This window comes from Canis aureus, chromosome 32, assembly GCF_053574225.1.
Source record: "Canis aureus isolate CA01 chromosome 32, VMU_Caureus_v.1.0, whole genome shotgun sequence".
Classification (NCBI taxonomy): Eukaryota; Metazoa; Chordata; class Mammalia; order Carnivora; family Canidae; genus Canis; species Canis aureus.
In genome coordinates, this window is record NC_135642.1 from 11,601,423 (window position 1) to 11,624,834 (window position 23,412).

At 37.9% G+C, this 23,412-nt stretch overlaps 1 protein-coding gene across 12 annotated transcripts in view; it reads right to left on the reverse strand.

Annotated features, from left to right (window-relative positions):
- Positions 1-23,412, reverse strand: part of FSIP1 (fibrous sheath interacting protein 1) — a 193,114-nt gene that overhangs the window by 78,301 nt on the left and 91,401 nt on the right. The gene's annotated exons all lie outside the window — the stretch shown is intronic.

Here is a 23,412-nt window from a genome sequence, read left to right on the forward strand (position 1 = left end):
GGTTCAACTGGAATGTTGAACCCAACTTCTTTCATAGGCAGAAATAGCTGCCAGTTCTTGGTCAGCTGCTATGTTAGAAAGGCTGTCTGAATGGAAAGCCTAGTAGGGCTGACGTGTCACACTGCATGTTATTCAGTATGACCAATAAATTAAATACACCATAAATGCTGAATATTGAGGGGCACCTGGGTGGCTCAGTGGCTGAGCATCTGCCCCAGGTCGTGATCCCGGGGTCCTGGGATCGAGTCTTTGCATCAGTATCCCCACAAGGAAGCCTGCCTCTCCCTCTGCCTATGTCTCTGCCTCTCTCTATGTCTCTAATGAATAAATAAATAAAATCTTTTTTTAAAAAAAATACTGAATATCGAGAGATGCCAGAGAAATTCTTGGGATTCACAGGCTTCCAATTGTAAGCACTTCTGCGACATTTTTATAAACAGAATCTGAGAAGTTTGGTACTCTTTTTTTCATTTCAGACCTCAGTCATCCTCTTTACTAAATTCAAAACCAAGCCAAATACACACCACTTGAGCAAAAGGGAGTCTGCCAAAATAACACATTGACAAACTGACAGAAAAATGTCCCCTCCTGCAGAGAAATTTAGGTGTTGAAACAAATCAGGTTGATTCTTGTTTTTATTAATGTTTAATCATTTATAGGGCATACTTCATTTGCAATGAAAATACTTGTTCATCAAGTTGAAAGATGAATGATAATTGCTCTCTGAGCATTTTAATATTAACTGGATCAAAGTAAGGAACTAGTAAAAGGGCAAAAAATAAAATTTAACAATTCTGCCTAAAACTCGGGTCACTTTTTGGATGTACTAGAGAAGGAAAGAATTTTAAACAGGAACCTTTATTCTCTCACCATTTGATTAATTGTGTTTAATTAAATACTTGGTAAAAGTAGAAGAGTAAACTAACTTTTTAAGTTGAATTTCTTTTTCAAAAAATCAACTGTCTGTGTGGGATGAGGGAATCTGGGGTTCATTCTGTAAAGACTATGTTAATGTTTAATTTGGTTGTGTTTTAAAGAACCTGAAGGCTCCTGCAGACTGTTTTCATTCTATGCCACTACCCCACTCTTGGGCACAGCTACCAAATTTTAGTGCCACCTCCATAAAAGCCAAGGGAGTAAGTTTATTTTTCCCAAGGTTCAACAGAGATCTCTTGTGCTTAGTGTGAGGGCAGTGGATTCCTGCATTAATGCATATTTTTATTAAGCTCTCACTTTATTTCAGCATACTAGAGATATTTTCCAAAGTTTTCCAAACCCTCCAGTTTTCTGACTCAAAAATCCAGAATATAATCATGAATGCCACAGATCTAAATATTCCTTACCTAAAGTGAATAATGTAAAAATCTCTCAAACCTACCAATCTGAGCAATAAATCATCAATTCAACTTTTAATAGAAAATGGCCAGATAGCACCCAAAGTTTCCAGAGCATCGCTTGCATCTGTAGGGATCTGGCTTCCCCACGGGGCACAGAGAATCCAATTATTCAATCACCCAGCAGGTCCCACTGAGTTCTGGGCTCCACATACTTCCAAGTCCACACTCCAGAAAAATAGGAAGATGTAGAGACTCTCCAGAGAACAGCATCTGCACAGGAAGTGGTTTTGAGGGTTCTGGAGTCAAAGAGCCCAGGGAGCGCTCCTGGTCTGGCCAGTTACTAAACTGTGTGATATTGGACTAGTTATTGAACTTCTCTGAACCCCAGCTTCTTTGAAGGTCAAAGATCTGCTCTGCAAAATTGGGCTAGTCTCTAGTGAGATGCTGAGGGTAAGGCATTGTAGACTGCAGCCACTGCAGAGATGCTCCCCATACAGGCGTGATCACTGTTAATATTGTTCTCAGCGTTGAGATCGGCCCAAACACCTGCATCTACTACCTACTTGGAAAGGGTCTGGTTCTGAATAACAGGACTGCCTGTCTCTCCCCTCCTCCCTCCAGAAATAGTACAGACAGAATAGAAAATTCACTGGTTAGGGCGCCTGGGGGGCTCAGTCATTTAAGCATCTGCCTTTGGCTCAAGTCATGATCCCAGAGAACTGGGATCAAGTCCCACTTCAGGCCTCCTGCTGGGCAAAGAGTCTGCTTCTCCCTCTCCCTCTCCCTCTCCCTGGGCCCTCCCCTCCCCTCTTCTCTCCTCTGCTCCTGCGCACTCTCTCTCTCAAATAAATAAAATCTTTAAAATTCAATAAAAAGATAAACAAAATGCCAGTTCTTGGGTGCTACTAAAAAAAAAAATTGGTTAAAAAGTAAAGGCAAGGATATATTTATTGGTACTGTGGTTTTTTTCAGAACTTTGGGAATAAAACAACTGGTTTTAGCACACTCAAGGGAAAAATCCAGATCAGCAGTTTGACATTCCATCCAGTTACATAGAGATACAAGAATTAATTATATATGATGGTGATATGACAATCATGGTAATAATAATAGATGCATTATAACATAACCTGGGAGAAAATATGAGGCAAGTATTTCAGGTAACTGATGCTCCTCAAAGCTACAAACCTCATGCCACAACACTACTTGATAGGAAGAAATGGATGGGATGGGGTGGGATGGAAATTCATGGCATGTTCAACACAGAAGGGTGTGGTCTAAGGACCTAAAAGAAAGGGTGGGGCCCTCCAAACACTACAGAACATTCCACACAAAGTGTCAACCTAAAATGAGGGCCATTTAATCATCTAGTAACCTGGGAACTAAACAATGGAAAGCACAAAAGCACAAGATAATCACAAAACTTTTTACTCTTAGGGTGTGCAGACCCTATAGCACCTGCACCCCAATGTTTATAGTAGCCATGTCCACAATAACCAAAATATGGAAAGAGCCCAGATGTCCATCGACAGATGGATAAAGAAGATGTGGTGTATATATACAATGGAATATTACTCAGCCATCAAAAAATGAAATCTTGCCATTTACAACAATGTGGATGGAACTAGAAGGTATTATGCTAAGTGAAATAAGTCAACCAGAGAAAGACAATTATCATATGATTTCATTCATATGTGTAATCTAAGAAACAAAACAGAAGCACAGGGGAAGTGAGGGAAAAATAAAAGACAGAGTTGAGAGGGAGACAAACCATAAGAAACTCTTAATCATAGAAAACAAACTGGAGAGGAGGTGAATGGGGGGGATGGGGTAACTGGGTGATGGGCATTAAGGAGGGCAGATGATATAATAAGACTGATGAATCGCTAACCTCTACCTCTTAAATTAATAATACTCTATACGTTAACTAATTGAATTTAAATAAATTTTTTAAAAAATAAAAAATAAATTCTGAAACTTGAAAAAGAAGAACATCTGATAAAATCTGATGGAAATTCTTGATTAAAAAAAAACACTTAGGGATCCCTGGGTGGCACAGCGGTTTGGCGCCTGCCTTTGGCCCGGGGCACGATCCTGGAGACCCGGGATCGAATCCCACGTCGGGCTCCTGGCATGGAGCCTGGTTCTCCCTCTGCCTGTGTCTCTGCCTCTCTCTCTCTCTCTCTCTCTCTCTGTGTGTGACTATCATAAATAAATAAAAATCTTAAAAAATAAAAATAAAAAAAAAACACTTAGTAGATCAGGGATAGAGAAGGGAATATCCTTAACTTGATTTAATTTAAAAAAAAATAACCCTATAACTCCCATTACACTTAATGGGAAAACATTAAAAGCCTTTAAAATTAAGAACAAGAAAAGAATGCCCATTAACATCAATCCTAGTCAACATTGTCGTGGGGTTCTAAACAGTACAAGGAAAAAAATGAAAAATGATGGAAAAGAAGAAAATAAAAATGTCAACCATGGCTCTATACCTAGAGAGCACAAAAGAATCTACAAATAAGTTATTATTTCTTAAAAAGAGAGTTTAGCAAGATAGCCAGGTATAAGATCAATACACAAAAACTAATCACATTTCTATACACCAGCAGTAAGCAGCTAGAATATATTATTTAAAAGACATGATTTATAATAGCATTAAAAATGTCAAGCAACTAGGAATAAGTATTTTTTAAACAGATGCAAAATTCAAATATGGGACTTGTTTAAACTTTATTAAAAGATATTTAAAATTACCTGAATAGACTGAGAGATATACTGAGTTCATAACTAGGAAGACCTAATATCATAAAGATGACATTGTCTCCAAATCAATCTAAAAATTCAATACAATGCTAATCCAAATCCCAAAAGGGTTGTTTATGGAACTAAACAAGCTGATTTTTAAGTTCACGAGGAAGAACAAAGAGCAAAGAGCCAAGACATTCCTGAAAGAGGAGCAACAAGGGGAGCTGTGCCCTCTTGGATACCAGAACTGTTCCTGAAGTTGACTAGCAGACATTCAGGGCAGGGATAAACATACTGACCCACGGACTAGGAGAGGGCTCAGGAAAAAATCGCACACACATTATGACTTTAATACGTGACAGAGGTAGTACACTATATGATAAAAATGAAAAGTGAACCTCTATTTCACATCACACAAAAACTAATTCCAGATGCATCAGGACTTAAAATGCTAGAAGCAAAACATTAAAACTTTTCATGGAAAATATATTTTTTAATTCTTTCTGATCTTGACAGGAAAGGTTTTCTTTAAAAGTGTTCATTATAAAATATTAATAAATTTGACTCCATTTAAAGCAAGGACATCCTATAGTTAAAAGTAAGTCTAGAGAAGGTGAAAAAAGTTACAAACTGGGAGAGGATATTTCCCGTTCATATAAATGCCAAGGCATTAGTATCAAGAATATATATATTTCTTACAACTCCAAAAATTTAAAAATTTTAAATTTTAAAAACTAAAAGCTCCTATAATAGAAAGAAAAGCTAAATCAATGCAAGTTTTAAAACCAGGCCAAAAACATGAACAAGTCTCTTTTTTTTCTAAAGAAGAACTACATATGGCAGTAAGTATTGAATAAATATTTAACCTCATTCAGTGATCAGAGAAATGCAAATGAAGACCACTATAAACCCACATAATTAGCAACATTCAAAAGTCTGATAATATCAAGTGTTTAGAGAGAATATGGATGACAAGATTTCAAAATTTTGCTGGTAGGAATGTAAACTGGTACAATTGCTCTGGAAGACAGGACTGAATTATCTTACAAAGCTGAGCATTCCAGATACCCTATGACCTATCAATTCCACTCCAAAGTAGAAACCAGAGGAACTGTTATAGTATAGGAATGTTCATGGTAACAGCATTCATAAAAACAAGTGTCTGGAAATAACCCTCATGTCTACTTACAAGAAAATATGTAAATAAATTTAGGTCTATTCCCACTACAGAATGTTACATTGCCCTCAAAGAGTGCATTATTGATGCATACAAAAATATAGATAAACCTTGACAACATAATACTGGCTGAAGAATTAAGTGCCAAAAGACTACCAATACTAAGATATCCTTTTACCAAATATAAATTCAAATATAAAATTTAAGGATATATTGAACCAGGAGTCCACATTTTTCCATATCCACAAACCAAAACCACCCCTCTCTCAAAAAATGTATCCTAAAAGTATAAATTTTCAGAATTTCCATGGTATAATATGTAAAATGCTTCATTTATTTCATTTGACCAGTTAAAATTGTGAACTTCATCAAGATCAAATGAAATACAAATGTATAAACTTAAAAGTGTACAGTGGCGGGTATCACAACATCTCCCCCTTTTTTTTTTTTTAAGAGAGGAATTTTTTTTAAGATTTTTTATTTATTTATTCATGAGAGAGAGAGAGAGGCAGAGACACAGGCAGAGGGAGAAGCAGGCCCCCCGCAGGGAGCCCAACATGGGACTTGATCCTGGGACCCCAGGGTCACACCCTGGGCTGAAGGCGGCGCTATACCGCTGAGCCACCTGGGCTGCCCTCCCATTATTTTTTTTTCCTCCCATTATTTTTAGGAGTAGTTTGTTTGCTTATTTAAGTATGGAGATCATATTAGTAATGCATAAGCCAGAAAAATACTAGATATTTTATTGTGAAAAGGTATGTTTTGGAAAACACCTCAGTCACATAATTCATCTTGCCACACTTGGTACAGTGTCTATCTGTGGCCATTTTTGAGTGAAGAAGGAAGGCCATACATTTGCGTAGAGTTCATTTTTGAGCTCAGTAAGGAAATCTTTTTTAGCTCCCATATTAGAAGCCAGAGAAGCCTGGCAGCCCTCACATGTGGGAAACCTATTGAGCAGTGAATAGAATAATTATTCCCAAGGACTGAGTGTTCAGGGCATGGAAATGCAGCTCAGTACTCCATGAAAGCCACATCTGCCCTCCCAACCAACTTTCAAACAGACTAAAACTAGGCTTTTTCTTTTACACACCTTAATGTCATTAGTCTATTCTGATAAAAATAATTGCTTTTGATTGCCAGATATTTAATATACTAGTTACATGAATACAATCAATTAACCAAGGCTGTCCTGAAAACTGGAAAATCTGCTATTTCTGTCCGAATATTAAGCCAGTGCTTAATAGGTATTGGAGAATCTGCAAATTAAATTTAAGAGCATTACCATGAGTTTTTATCACCCAGGTTTTTAGGTTCCACTATTATATAGTGGAACCTAAAGGAATACACATAAAGTAAGGGTCTTTCTCCTTTAAAAAGGAGAACAAAATAGTGGTAAAATAGTTTTAAGCAATATGAGTTCAGTGTTCTTTATCAACTATTTCAAGTGTCAGGGTAGTGCTCTATTTGTCAGTGGCAGAAAGTAGCAAGATACTGGGAGAACACAGTAGGAAAGCCCCTCATAAAAGTACGGAAAAGAGAATGTTTGCAGCATTCTTTCTAGTAGTACAAAATCGAAATATTCAACAAAAAGGAAATTGGTAAAATGTGACATATCACACAATGTAACGTAGTACTAGGCAATTATTCTAGGCAATTATTTAAAAGCATATTTACAGGGACACCTGGGTGGCTCAGCAGGTTGAGCGTCTGCCTTTGGCTCAGGGTGTGATCTCAGAGTCCAGGGATCAAGTCCCGCATCGGGCTCCCTGCATGGAGCTTGCTTCTCCCTCTGCCTGTGTCTCTGCCTCTGTCTCTGTGTTCCTCATGAATAAATAAATAAAATCTTTAAAAAATAAAAATAAATAAAAATAAAAGCATATTTACAAAGTGTAATTACTGACAAGGGTAATTTTCATAATTTAACATATATAATGTTATGTACAATCAAAATAATCTAAACAAACAAAAACATATATATATATATATATACACATATATACCCAGATTCTGATTTATTACATAGGGATGCATGAGCACATTCATATACACAGAAAAAGAAATTGTAGAAAGAAAACACACCAAAATGTTAAAAGTAATTAACACAAGGGCACCTGGGTGGCTCAGTGGGTTAAGCATCTGACACTTGATCTCAGCTCAGGTCTTGATCTCAGGGTTGTGAGTTCAAGCCTGCCACTGGGCTTCATGCTGGGCATGGAGCCTACTTAAAAAAAAATAATAAAAAAGGAAAACATTTTAGAAAGTAGTTAACACATTTTGCTAATGAATACAATTTAGTAGTCTTTATATTTAAAAACTTACAAAAATAACTAAAATTATACTTAGCAAATGAATGTTAATAATTTAGTTAATAATAACATACTTTTTCTTGTGTGTGTTCTATCTGAAAGTTATCCAATAACCACCAAAAAGAAGCATTTGGTATTTAGTCTTATAAATCAGAAACAAGACATTCATAAGGAAGAGGAAAATATGTAAATACAGGTTAAACCCCACAAGAGCAACTCCACCAAAATGAACACATGCTTTAAAAATAACCATGCAAATAAAATATCTCATCGGAAAGGTAAATATTGGTGACCGTTTTGTTTGAAATATAGAATTCATATTTAAACTAATGATAACAGTGAAACACACTTTACAAAAATGCTCTAAAATCTTTAAAAATAATAAATATAGTTGTTTCCAAGTTTTGCTTTCTAAAAATATAAATTCTGCTACCAATTCTTATCAAGGGTGTGGGATTTTCCCTCTTTAATATTGTTTTATGTTATTGCTGCCCAAAGGCATTGACTACATCAGAACTCTGGACTCATCCAGTGGAAAGACTGCATCCTCACAGGAAGGCAATCTGAAATCATATAGCTGGGTCTGTCAACCTGTATAATCTGTCCACACCAGGCCATAAAAGCTATTAAAATTAAACAGTGGAGACCAGATTTGCTGGTAGGCTTTTAGGTTTTTCAATTCTTTTGTTGTTGTTGTTGTCTTTTTATATATATATACATTTAGAAGTCCTCAGTTTTATAAAGGTCTCAAAATAAATCAAAAGTGAGGATGGCTAGATCTTGTCTGGGTGTGAGACTATCCACATGCACAGATTCATTCCTCAGCCCAGGGTACTATGTCGTTCAGTGTCTTTGAATCTGTTTTTCTCCTTATAAAGTTAAAACAAGCTAAATAGACTGTCAGGAAATTTTAGGAAGTTCCACACTCAGCCAATATGAGGGCTTTAAGAAAGATGTAGAACACTTCAGCATAATTATTGCAGTAGCCTGGGAATCTAGGTAGGCTAAAAGCTAAGCAGCCAGGATCCCTGAATACCCTAAATCAAGTTTTAGAAACCAAATAGATCTGGACAAATATTGCAAGGCCTTGTACATTTTTCTGAACTAACATGGAGGAAAGAATGTCTGCCCCAAGTCACACCCAAATTTTGGCCATAGTCTCACCTACTATTCAGCTGGCACAACCATGAAATCTAATTTTAAAATAAGAGTTCCTCTATATCTGAGATGACACAGAGTTTGGTATAAAGATAACCTAATCAGACAGGCTACTTTACCACCATATGCAAGAATAACAGAAATCCCAAAAAGAACATTTATGTTAAAGCATTTTGACGATTAGTCAATGCTAAGAAATATTAATCTATTGAAGAGAACTAACCCAACAATGTCATCACAGGCAATGCCATCACAGGTGTTTCTCTGGCTATAAAATTTTCCATTTGTCACTGGCACAGCTTTTAACATTAATATTTGTAATAGGCACAAGTTACCAAAGCCATTACTTATCATAATGAACATTCAGCTTTTCCAAGTCTGAATCTTTCAGCATTCATCTGAATGTTTATAATCACGTAACTGAAGTCTACAGCACAGTAATCTGAAATAGTAAAACTCTTAAGCAAGTTTCCGTGGTACTCAACTAATTTCAATGAATACAGTGTACTTCTTCAAACAGGAAACTGGGGAATGTTAATAAAGCCCAGAATCCTAGATAATCAGGGGGTCTTAAACCATAAAAAAGCAATTTTAGTATAAAAGGAGTATAAATTTTTAGTATAGAATTTCAGTTCTTTATACAAAAGCTAATAAATATCTCGCAATCACTATCCCAAAGAATGAGTAAAAGATAGGGGCTCAGTGATTGAGCATCTGCCTCTGGCTCAAGTCCTGATCCCAGGGTCCCGGGATCAAGTCTTGCATCCGGCTCCCCACAAGGAGTCTGCTGCTCCTTCTGCCTATGTCTCTGCCTCTCTCTCATAAATAAATAAATAAATAATTAAATAAATAAATAAATAAATAAATCTTTTTTAAAAAATGAACGAGTAAAAGATAAAAATATAAAAAAATTTACAAAAGTGTCTGATAAATGCCCATATAAGAGGGCAGGAGGTACTTCTGAAAGAGGACATATGCAGGGACACCTGGGTGGTTCAGCCAGTTAAGCATCCAACTCTTGGTTTCGGCTCAGGCCATGATTTCATGGTTATGAGATTGAGTACTACACAGGACTCCTCGCTCAGTGTAGAGTCTGCTTGAGATTCTCTCCCTCTGCCTCCCCCTCTGCCTCTTTCTAAAGAAAACATGTATTTTTTTTTTTAAAGAGGACATATGCAGAATACCCGCCTTCCTCAGAGATAATGCTGTAGCTGCCATGACAGGGTGTAAGTCACCTCTCAATGTCTTTGACATGGTATCAATATTTTAGTGGGCCATATGGCCACTCAGCTAAAGGCTCATTTTCCAGCCTCCCTTACTGCTAGGAATGGCTATATAACTAAGTTTGGGCCAATAGGATGTGAGTATATATGCTATAATGCAAATTCTAGGTCATGATCTTCCCCTTGGCTTGAATACAGCTGAGATGGTGAGAGCTGCAGCAGCCATAATAAACCAGGAGATGGAAAATACATGAGCATCAAGATACAAAGAACCTGTGTCTCTGGTAACTATGGAACAACAGTCAGCCCTGGACCTTCCATCTAGACATACCTATGGTAGAGAAATAATAAACTCTATCTTGTTTGCACCATGATTTTTCAGGGTTTCGCTATAAACAGCCATCAATCATGAGTCAAAATAATTTAACAGCTAATATTTATTTAGCATTTACTATATATCAAATGCCATGCTAAGTGCTCTACATAATCTTTTATTTGCTCAAAACAACACTTTAAAGCAATTATTACTATCCCCAGAAACCCAGGCTTTAGCTGATGCCATGGCCAGATTGTGACCTACCATCCTCTACACTCTAAATTCCATTTGCCTGATATGAAGAGTGACCACGATCCTCTCCTACAAAGCATTCCAATAACACTGAGTTGTATGTCCCTTGCATTTGACTGGCATATCTTCAAGACTATGCAGAAGCAAAAATATATAATATTCTTATTGGTCTTGATAATGTTTTTTAATATGATACCTAAAGCATAAGCAACAAAATCAAAAATAAAACAAGTCAGACTACATCAAACTAAAAAGTTTCTGGGATGCCTGGGTGGCTCAGTGGTTTAGCACCTGCCTTCAGCCCAGGGCGTGATCCTGGAGTCCCAGGATCGAGTCCCACATCAGGCTCCCTGCATGGAGCCTGCTTCTCCCTCGGCCTGTGTCTCAGCCCCCCTCTCTCTCTCTCTCTCTCTGTGTGTGTCTCTCGTGAATAAATAAATAAAATCTTTTTTTAAAAAAGTTTCTGCACAGCAAAATAAACCACCCACAAAATAAAAGGACAATCTGCAGAATGGGAAGAAATATTTGCAAGCCACATGTGTGATAAGGGGTTAATATCCAAAATATACAAAAAATTCATACAACTCAATAGCAAAAAAAAAAAAAAAAAAAAAAAAAAAAACCAAATAACCCATTTTTTTTAAAAGTGGGCATTTTGGAGAATAGACAATTCTCCAAAGAAGGTATACAAAGAAAAAAAAAAGAAGAAGAAGGTATACAAAGGGCCAACAGGCACATGAAAAGATGCTCAACATCACTAGTCATTAGGGAAATGCAAATTTAAACCACAATGACCACAATGAGCTATCACCTCACACCGGTAAGAATGGCCATCATCAAAAAAGACAAGAGATAATAATTCTGGTGAGGATGTGGAGAAAAGGGAGCCACTGTGGAAAACAGTACAGAGGATCGTCAAAATTTAAAAATAGAGAACTATCATACCATCCAGCAACTCTACTTCTGAGAATATACCCAAAGGTAATGAAAACACTTCAGAAAGATATCTGCACTCCCATGTTCATAGCAGCATTATTTACAGTAGCTAAGATGTGGAAACAACCTAAATGCCCATCAATGGATGTATGGATAAATGTATATTATATTCCTGAAGTATATATAATAGATATATAATGGAATATATATAATATATATTCATTTATTCGTGGAATATTATTCAGCCATAAGAAATGAGGAAATCCTACCATTTGCCATAACACGGATGGACTTTGAAGGCCTTATGCTAAGAGAAGTAAGTCAGACACAGAAAAAACAAATACTCTATGATCTCACCTTTACGTGCAATCTAAAACAACAAACTCACAGAAACAAAGATCAGGTTTGTAGTTACCAGAAGTGGTGATGGAAAGGAGGAATTTGAGGAAGGTGGTCAAAAGGTACAAACTTCCAGATGAAAGATAAATAGGTACTAAGGTTGTAATATATAACATGATGACTGTGGCTAACACTGCTGTATAATATATAAGAGACTCATTAAGAAAGTAAATCCTAGGAGTTCTCATCACAAGGAAATTTTTGCTTTATTTTTTTCTTCTTTCTTCTCTTTTTATTGTAACTATATGAGAATATAGGATGTTAGATGAACCTAGTTTGGTAATCATTTCACAATGTAAGTCAAACCATCACACTGTACACCAGAAATTTATACAGCAATGTATGTCGATTATTTCTCAACAAAACTGGAAAAAGAAAACTATACGTGAAATGGTTAACAGTTTTTTGGGTTTTGGTTTCTGACTTTTGGGTTGCTTTTTTGTTTATTTGTTTTGGAAAGAGAACATTATGGAGGATCTTTGTTTTTCTACATTATATATTTTTTAAAAGTTTGAAAATTCTATAATGTTTTTTATAACCAGATAGTATTAGTACTACTTTTATTACCTGAAAAGACAGTAAAGATTTTTTTTAAAACATCCCAGGAATTTTCCTGTTTGGAATTTTATCATTTAAGAATATGTAATTTTGGGCAGCCCCGGTGGCCCAGCGGTTTAGTGCCGCCTTCAGCCAGGGTCGTGATCCTGGGGACCTGGAATCAAGTCCCACGTCAAGCTCCCTGCATGGAGCCTGCTTCTCCCTCTGCCTGTGTCTCTGCCTCTCTCTCTCTCTGTGTCCCTATGAATAAATAAATAAATAAAATCTTTAAAAAAAAAAAAAAAGAATATGTAATTTTAAGTTACAAAGAAAAAGGGCCAAAGTGCTAAAGAAAATATAATGATATTGACAAAATGATCAGACTTGTTAAAAATCTATTTTCAACCATATTATTTTAATATGGAACTACAGTAGTCTATAACACTAACTACAGTATAACATGGGAAGAGACTCAAGTGAAAGAAATCAGGCAAAAGAAAAATCAAGGTAAAAGAAATCAAATGAAAAGGATTCTAGATGTGTGCTCAGTGTACAAAATGCATGGATTAGAGATGGACTTAAAAAATTTTTCTGAGTTTCCTAGCAGACAGGGCAAAAAGGTGCTCATAATGTCCATCAGATCATAGGAAGTGAGCCATTAGAAGGAAGCACAGCTCATTTTAGTTCCAGAACCTACTGAGATGTTTCTCTGGTAAGTCCATAGCAGGAAGGTACTCTTTCATGTAATGAATTGTGTCTCCAAACACATAAAAGATTCTTAAACTTTGGGGCCCAGTTTCAAACACAAAAGTTTAATAATTTTAAGGCCAAAATTTAAATAACTTAGAAAGCTGAAAGACATGCATATTGCACAGAAGCTGAGTTAAAGTGGTCTCAATACAGTTGCTGGACTACTTTCCAACTACCTTCTCCTTTACATAAATGATATAGTGTAATTTACTTTCCATAATTTACTTTCATTGCAGATACTAATATCTTAAATATTAGTGACCCATTTTTAAATATGCAGCACTAAAATCATTATGGTCTGACATTTTTATATGCTTATAAAACACATTTTGTTCCAACTGTTTTTATTAGAAGAAATGTGGCCTGCTGAAAACCAAAACCCGCATATTTCACTTTGAAAAAAAAAAGGCAGCTGGAAATATAAAACCCCACACATTTGCTTTTAACACTGCTTAGGAACTAAAACCTAGAATGTGAACTTGACATCTATTAATGGTTTGTTCAAAGAAATTGAGACTATGTTTTAACACAAAGCAGCACTCTGAGCTCATGCCACAACCCATGGCATTCTCACTGCTCCACAGCAAGGGGGTGAGTGGGGTGGCCATGCATGCTGAGGCTCCCAGGATGAGGGCTTGCTTTCACAGGCATCTCTGTACTGTTGTGTCTTCAGACTCAAGAATACAGAAAGAACTTCTTTGGAATTTAGCCTCTGGGGAGGCAAGCGAATTATGTTAACCACATGCAAACATTTATATTACTCTCTGGTTTATTTCCATTACTTTCCCCAAAAAATTGCAATTTAAAAATCAGATCTTAGAAGACTACATATGACAAGAAATCCGTGGTATTTTTTTCTCTTTAAACCTCATGAAAGGACATAATTTGTGAAAACAATTATTTCACATTATTTAAATTATAGCACGCTAATCATAGATATATTTAAGTCAACATTTCTTTAAAAACAACGCATCCCCAACTCTCTTACTATAAATTAAATATGCCAAACACAAATGAAGGAAGATGTTCAGGAGTAACTCCAACATTTAGAAATCCCTGGTCAGGGACTTAGCTGCGGAAAAGGAATGAAGCTAAATATAAGTAGTAGATAAGAGGGCGTAGAGACAACATATAGTGGCAGCAAGGCATGATTGGTCTGAGTGGTTTCTTGGAAAACAGGTCAGCAGAAGCTAAAGGTTGGTTAACAGCCCAATCAGCCAACTGATTTCCAACACACGAGCCCAAACACAAGTCTATAAGTTATTTGCTAGTTGATCCCTTAGTACATGTTTCCAGTTGGAACTTCAAAACCTTACATGAACCACAACCAAGTGAGGTTTATTAGAAGAATGCAAGACTAGTTCAATATACAAAAACCAACCAATGTAATCTACCAGACTGGCATTATAAAGGGGGGAAAAACTCATAATCCTCTCAATTGATGCAGAAAAGCATTTCACAAAATTCAGCATTTATTCACAATAAAAACTCTGCAACATGGGAATAGAAGGGAACTTCTTCAACCTAATAACCTGCAGCTGACATCACATTTAACGGTGAAAAATTGAATGTTTTCCTCCCAAGATCAGACACAAAGCAAAAATGTCCACATCACCCCTACTCAACATTGTACTGGAAGTTCTAGCCAGTACAAGAAAAAAGGCAAAGAAAAGAAATAAAAGGCATACAGATTGGTAATAAATTAATAAAGCTAATCCCACCCACAGAAATACAAATGGCTATGGAGAAAATCCCAAGGAATCAGGAGGGAGAAAAAACTCCTAGAACATATAAGTGATTTCAGCAAGTTCATAGGATGAGTCAATATCTAAAAATTAATCCTATTTTGGGACGCCTGGGTGGCTCAGTGGTTGAGCGTCTGCCTTTGGCTCAGGGTGTGATCCCAGGGTCCCAGGAACGAGTCCCATATTGGGCTCCCTGCATGGAGCCTGCCTCTCTCTGTCTCTCATTAATAAGTTAATAAAATCTTTAAAAATTAAAAAAAAAGACCTAAATAAACAGAAAGGCATGCCAAGTTGATGGACTGGAAGATACAACATAATAAGATTCATAGGACCTTATGCAAAAAAAGTCATTTTTCTGTCTAATTAAAAACAAAATATCTTTAAAGACATATTTGACATAATTTATTATTAAGAAACTATTGCTAATTTTGTTAGGTGGATAATGGCATGGTGGTTACACTTCTAAAAATTGCTTATCAATTAGGATTTATACTAAAGTATTTATAGGGGCACCTGGGTAGTTCAGTGGTTGAATGTCTGCCTTTGGCTCAGGTGGTGACCCCAGGGTCCTTGGATCCAGTCCTGTATTAGGTTCCCCGCGGGGAGCCTGCTTCTCCCTCTGCCTGTGTCTCTGCCTCTCTCTTTCTGTGTCTCTCATGAATAAATAAATAAAATCTTTTTTAAAATTTTTAAAAATTCAGTATTTATGGGTGAAATGACTTTAGGTCTTAGATCTGCTTTAAAATAACCCTTATTGGGGTAGGGCCAGGAAGAAGAAGACTTGATAATTGTTGTAGTTAAAGATGGGTGACAGGTACTGGGTTTTCATTATAGTTTTCTGACTACATTGTTGTATGTGTCTGAAATGTTCTAAATAAATACTTTTTTAAAGTAAACTAAATAATAAGGTAAAAAATAATAACTAAATAATAATAATAAATTTAAAAATAAACCAAATATGATACAGACAGGATATTAAGGCACATGAAGAACACTATTTAAAAATTTGGGAATGGGCAGTCCGGGTGGCTCAATGGTTTAGCGCCACGTCCAGCCCAGGGTCTGACCTGGAGACCCAGGATCAAGTCCCACATCGGGCTCCCTGCATGGAGCCTGCTTCTTCCTCTGCCTGTGTCTTTGCCTCTCTCTCTCTCTCTTTCTCTCTCTCTCTCATGAATAAATGAAATCTTTTTTAAAAATAAATAAATAAATAAATAAAAGTTAGGGAACAGGGGCACCTGGGTAGCTCAGACAGTTAAAGTAGTCTCTCTTCAGCTCAGGTCATGATCCCAGAGACCTGGGATCCAGCCCAGCATTGGGCTCCCACTTGGTAGGAGCCTGCTTATACTCTCCCTCACACACACTCTCTCTCTCAAATAAATAAAATATTTTTAATAAATAAATAAATGTTAGAGAACAGAAACTATAGCTGTGCTTCTTGTCTGCCTCACTCACCACTGTAGCCCTAGAGCCAAACACAATGCCTGGCACACAGAACATGGGACGTGGTTCACAGATTGTTGGTGAATGAGAAACAAATGGTCAGCAAACAAAGGGTCAGCTTATTCTTTGTCCTCACCCCTACAGAAGTACAGAGCACCAAGAATCACAATGAATTATTTTCCTTAACTGAAATAGGGAAAGCTGGCTTAAATTTCTTTTTTGAAATGTTCAAAATCCAGATCTATCACTCATTCCTTCCTTTCCAAAATATCCCAGCCCGCACTGGTTTCTGTTTTGTGAACCCCTGTCATAAGTAGTCTTAATAATTTCTCGCTAAGTAAAAGACAGCGTTGAACTGTCCTCTTATGTATGGTGTCTAACCTCCAGCTCCCTCACCAGATGATGGGAATGAAAATGGCTCCTACGGACAGAGTCCTCACCACATATCCAAACACAGTTCTCAATGCTTTCCATTCAATCCTGCTGGGTCAGTTATCCTTACCTCCACTCACAGATGAAGGAACTAAGGCACAGAGAGGTCAAGTAACTTCTCCAAGGTCATACTACTAGTAAGAAACAGAGCAGAGGGGGGCGCCTGGGTGGCTCAGTGGGTAAAGCATCTGCCCTTGGCTCAGGTCATGATCTCAGAGTCATGATCACAGGGTCCTGGGATTGAGTCCCACCTCTGGCTTCCTGCTCAACAGGGAGTCTGCTTCTCCTTCTGCTCCCCACCCTTCCCTTTTCCCTAAGCCCCTTCCCCTCTCCCCTCCCCTCTGCTAGGGGCATGCTCTCTCTCAAATAAGTAAGTAAAATCTTAAGGAAAAAAAAGGAAAAGAAACAAAGCAGAAACTCAAACACAGGCAATTTATCTTCATAGTTGTCTCAACAGTGCCTCTTACAAGGGCCATGAAAACCCAGACTCCACCATACATATTTTTTTATTCTTCTTAGCAACTATCATCTGGCACAGTATTGGGCAGGCAGTTAGACACTTTACAATCTAAATGAGTGATGTGTTACCTGGGCTGTCTGCAAATTCAAAGAACACTTTAGGGAAAGTTTTTAGCTAAAGACTGCATTATTCTAAGGAGCGCTCCTGTAGTTTCTTCTTAATTTTACCATGAGAGTTTCCTAGACAAAAAAAATTATATATATATACACATATATATATTATATATATATAATATGTATGTGCACAATAAAAATGTTAGTACTTAGTCAAATGTGGAGATTCTTTATGTAATATTGCCCATAATGAACCCCAAAACAATACTAATAAAAATTCTCCTGTAGAAATGTATTTCATATTCTAGTTAAAGTCTAGTTAGTCTTTTCGTACTAAAGTTCCCCCATTCTTACCCCCTACACATACACACACACACACACACACACACATACATTCACACACACATAGGGGAAGCTTCAAAGACTTCTTGTCACTGAAGAGACAAAGTATACAATTCCCTCTGAGAATTTTGATCATTCTTAATATCTTTATGACTAAGTTTGTTTTGTAAAACGTCAACACTTGACACAATTCTGGATTACATGTGGTTTAAGGATTAAGAAATGATTATAGTCAGCTGTCTATGGCTCTGTCTAATTAAGGGTATGCTTGCTGAACATAGCTCACCTGAAAAAAAATTTTTGCCCGAAATATGCCCAAAATTTTGCTTTCCTATTGATCTTTTTCTTCGACACTGTCCTCCTAAAGAAAAATTAATCTTAAAAGAACAAGAAAAGCTTGTCATGAAATTTCACTGCACCTGGCCATCATCCAGACTTTAGACAGGTTCCACGATACACTCCAGATACTCTGCATGTCTTCTGTGTATTTACATGTGAACTCATTTCAGTGGAACAGTAAACTCGTAGCAAGATATGATTTTTAAGTTTAATTCAAATCCTTGCTGACATAATTAGCTAAAAATATTAGCAAAAAGGGATAACAAAAACCATCCAGCTAATAAAACTAATTTCAAATAACGAATATAAAGCAGAATGATTTTAGTGACCCTGAAGCAGAAGTAAAAACATTATCCTACCAATGACAACAATATGCTAATCACATTCCCCACTCATAGCTTACAAGGATCCTGCAGGAAGCCCCAATACTGCACGCAATCCACCACTGGTACCCAATTGCCACTGGCGAGAAAGAGAATAGGATGGGACCATGTGACCACTAGGTGGCATGTCCACACCATTTCTTTCATCTCTAAACCTTATCTCCTTTATTAGGGCTTTCTCAAAGCATTAGTAGTATAAAATTCAAAATGTAGGGGCCTCACTTTAACAACAAAACAAATTTAGAAAACATATTTTTAATAAAAAATGCTTCTTGTAACTTTCTCCATGAAATACTTTGGTATATAATCATCAAAGACTATCTCATCAAAACGTACCTATAAATTGGTCTTCTGTCTCCCTTTCTCTTTGGCAGTGTTATCAGTCCAATATGACAATAGAGACTTGGGATGAATGTATTTTCATTCTTTTCTGTCATAAATACCTTCTACACATGCACAACCAGAATCCCTTCTGACCCTCTCCCATGGAAGGTGGTTAACATATAAAGCTGTGTCTAACTGAAAAAATAAATAAATAAAACTCAATGGTAACCTCTAAAACTTCTCGAATCCCAGGGGATGATGGTAAATGCCAAGTAACCTTGCAGACAAGGTATAATGTGCATCATTTCTCCATCCATTTTAAATAAACAGTGTTAAGGGTTTTGCTTGTTTCTTTTAAGATTTATTTATTGTCTTGAGAGAGAGAGAGAGACAACAAGCAGAGGGAAAGGCAGAGGAACAGGGAGAGAGATAATCACAAGCAAACTCCTCACTGAACACAGAGCCCAACTCGGGCTTGATCTCATGACCTTGAGATCATGACTCTGAGATCATGACCTGAGCAGAAACCAAGAGTCAGATGCCCAACTGACTGAGCCACTCAGGCACCTTAACAGTATTAAGGTTTTTACAAACATTTTTAAACAGGCCTAGGCTATGACTTTGAAGCATTTACCAAAAAATTAGCAAATTTCCCAAGACTTGAGGGGCACCATTAGATTTAAAGGGGAAGTCTGGGTAATGGCCATTTTATTTGAAATTTTTAAAATTTTATTTGTTGTTGGCATGGTACAATTTACTTGTATTTATTTGCAAAATAATCACCTCAGTTCTGTCTATTTATTTAAAAAATACCACCTCAGTTTTGGATGCCTACTAGTAGGCTGGAACCCAAGGTAAGTCAAAAGGTATGTGTGGTTTCTCCTTGGAAATCGCAGTCTCTGCTTTGCCTACCCAACCTGTGTTCTTCTCTACTTTTCAGTCTCTTGCTCAATAACACCTCTTGCTACTGGCATTCAGTGCCCTTTCTCCTGTCTAAACAAATCAAAGCAAAGACCTAAAATCAGCCATTTCTGTTCTGAAGCAAATATGTGGTCTTTTGCAGAGTCAAGCCCTCCTTCCCATGTGGTCCCCTGAAACTTTGTTACTTGCCTCTCTTTTCACCCTTAATTCCTCTCACTGTCACTGTCTATACAAGAGGATCTCCTCCACCAGGATAAAAGTTTGTCATGAGAGAATACCAGGTCTTAATCTGCATCCCCATAACCTACTATGGTGTTTGTAAATAATAAGTTTTCCCCAAAATGCTTGTTTAATGGATGTATCCTCTTGCCTTGCCCGATTTGCATTTTAAGCCTCTTCTCTGTGGAAAGAAAACATTTACCTCCATTTGATGCAGGAGTTCTTAACTGGAGAGTTCAAGAGCAAGTTTCTATGTACATATATGCAAGCATTTTTCTAGGAAAAAGATTCACAGCTTTCATCAGATTCTTAAAGGGTCTCTAATTGCAAACATTTGGAATCAAACTCTGCTAAAGAACTTTAGGTATGAGGAATCAGAAAGCAGGTGAATTACTGGGCACAGGGAACCTTCCAGCATCCCCAGAACCATTTCCATAGGCAGCTACATACTCTGCTCATAGGTAATGTCTCCTAAATTGTCCATACTAAGAAAACTAGACCAGTTTGTTTCCAGGTTGTTGCAAACATTATTCAACAAGTAAGTACTTTAAAGAAACCACAGTATAGGGACTCCTGGATGGCTCAGTGGTTGAGCATCTACCTTTGGCTCAAGTCATGATCCTAAGGTCCTGAGATAGAGTCCTGCACTGGGCTCCCTGCAGGGAGCCTGCTTCTCCCTCTGTCTGTGTCTCTGCCTTTCTCTCTGTGTCTCTCATGAACAAATAAATAAGATCTTGAAAAGAAAAGAAGAAAAGAAGAGAAGAGAAGAGAAGAGAAGAAAAGAAAAAAAAAGAAAAGAAAAGAAACACACTATAGGCAGAAGATAAGGATTAGAACATACAGACCGCAAACTCATCAGAAAGATAAAGCCATACTGAAATCACATTATTTATAATAATAATAATAAAAAGATTAGTTCCTTAAATGTCCAAACAAATGGAATAAATCACCAATGCCCTCCAAGAGAAAAGGCTGGAAGGAAATGAAGCATCATTTGGGCACATTATAATTTTATTCCCACCATTTGTCTTCCAGGATGGGTTTTCTTAAGTCAATCATTTCTCATGTCTGAAATATTCTCTTCCACTCTCCCTTTAACAACACCTAAACCATCAGGCAAAACCAGCCTCATGGGTAGGAGGTCAGCCAGATGTCCTAGGCTTTAGGGTTCAATTCTGATGGTTTGGAATGCTGTCTCAGACAGTGTCAGAGACTCTTAAGGAAATGTTAGCTAAGAATTGAAGGGACCCATCAAAAAGACCTTTTGCCAACCAACACAAGGCACAAAGCCGGCGCACACCCAAATCCAAGCCTCAGAGAAACCTACCACGGCCTGGCGATGACAGGGCATGCTCATCACAGGAAAGGAAAAGGCAGCATAAAGCCAGACCACAAGAAAAGAGAAGAGTTACCCAAATCCTATGGGCACTTATTCCAGACCATCTCTGGCCAGAGCCCGGCCCCTGAATCTACCCACCTCTGGATAAGAAAGAGGAATGAAACAGAGAGAAAAAGAAATGGGGAGGGACATGGCCAGGCCCCTTCCCATTTCAGAGAAGTCACTTCGCCCACCTCCAGCCAGTAGAAGAAAGAAAGAGAAAATGGCATATATTCACATGTAATATCTTCACCCCTAGAAGATGTGGTCAAGTCAGCGTTTCAAAGTAGAAGCACATTCCTCCTTTTTGGAAATGGATTGTTAGATGGACCAGGGAAGAAGCCTTGGACTTAGGCTGGAGGACAAATCTAACTGGTGTGCTTTACAAGGTACTTGTGGTACTCGCCACAGACTTGGTTTCCACATCTCTTCTTGACTTCACAAAGCTAACAGAGCTTGCCATTTCCAGGCATGGGCCAGGTATCAGGTGTATTCATTCTCAAATGAATGAGACATAGTCCCTGTCCATAGCCTTATAGGAAAAACAGACATGTGGCTGAACAAGATGCACAAAGGCTGTGGCATTTGAATAAGTCTAGAAGGGTGAAAAGGTAAAATATGGGGGAGGAATATATATGCAAAGACTTGGCTGCCATGAAGAAGCTTTGTATGTTTGAGGAACAGCAGGTTGTTCGTGATGGTGGTGCATGGGCAGACTGGGAGCTGTTACAAGAAGTGGATTGGAAGAGAGGCTTTTACTAAGGAATGAAGGCCCATACATACCCAGCCAAGGAATGTGGATATTATTCTAAAGGTTGCAGGGCCATTATAACTGTGTAAAAAGGAGAGTGATATATCATATGCGGGGATCCCTGGGTGGCGCAGTGGTTTAGCGCCTGCCTTTGGCCCAGGGCGCGATCCTGGAGACCCGGGATCGAATCCCACGTCAGGCTCCCGGTGCATGGAGCCTGCTTCTCCCTCTGCCTGTGTCTCTGCCTCTCTCTCTCTCTCTGTGACTATCATAAATAAATAAAAATTAAAAAAAAAAAAAAAAAGATATATCATATGCGCATTCTAGAAAGACCACATTCTTGTAGCAGTGTGGAAATGGACTAGAGAGAGGGCTATAGGAGGGCCTGCTAGTTCGGGGAGGCAGGAAAGGCTGTGAAAGATACTGAAGAAGAATCTCCTGATAGGACTCCAATCATAACTGTGGAGTAAAAATAACAGTCCCATCTCTTATTTTTCCAATTTATGGTTTTTGAGGCCCCATTAGCCTATACTATTAGAAGCAATTCCAGTATCTTCCCCAGAAGCTACTTCCCCATCCCTACCCCAGACTGTTCAAAAACTTTGTGGTCTGTCTTACTTCCAAACACCAGGCTGAAAGAGAATGGAAAGTCTGATTCGTCTACAATGGGTCCACACTTCTGGCTGCCAACTCCTGCCACAGAGTTGCCATTTGTGTCCGCTGCTGCCATGAATCCTAGTGTACCAGATTCCCGCAGAGATTACAGCAGCACCTCACACCAGGGACCCTACTGTATTGCTGTTTTACCTTCACTTATGTATCTGTTAAAGGACCAGAGCTGTACCAGGGACCCAGGCACCATCAGCAGAACCTCCTCCATGGGCCTCCAGAGGCCCTAATGGTAAGCTTGGGTCACCAATTCAACTTCCCCCTTCCTCCATGATGAGTTTTCCTTTGGGGCCCTCAGAATTTTTCCTTCCAAGGGACCTCAGCTGGGGAAAAATCAATCCTTCAGGAAGGTTCTGGTAAAAGTGAGCCGAGAGAGACAAAAGGGTTATAGTCTGGTTTCCCTTTCCTCTCAGGGGGTTCCTTGGCTCCTCTACTGACCATCAGCAGTGCACACCAATGGATACTAACAGCAATGATTTTGTGCTACCACCAATTTCCTGTTGCTTTCCTACCAGAATAGAGGTTATTTATTTGCCTTATATTTGCATCATTAATAGGGTCCAGTCAAGTATTTAGGAAAAACACTTTTCCTAAATGTGACTTTCCACATCCATCTAAAGAGCAACGCACCTAGACATTTTACTCAACTTAAAAAAGAAAAGAGGAGATGCCAAATGTCTGCCCCTGCTCTGAGCCCATCAACAGGGCAGCACCTACATATAGGATGCCTTTGGACAAATTGGAAAAGGTG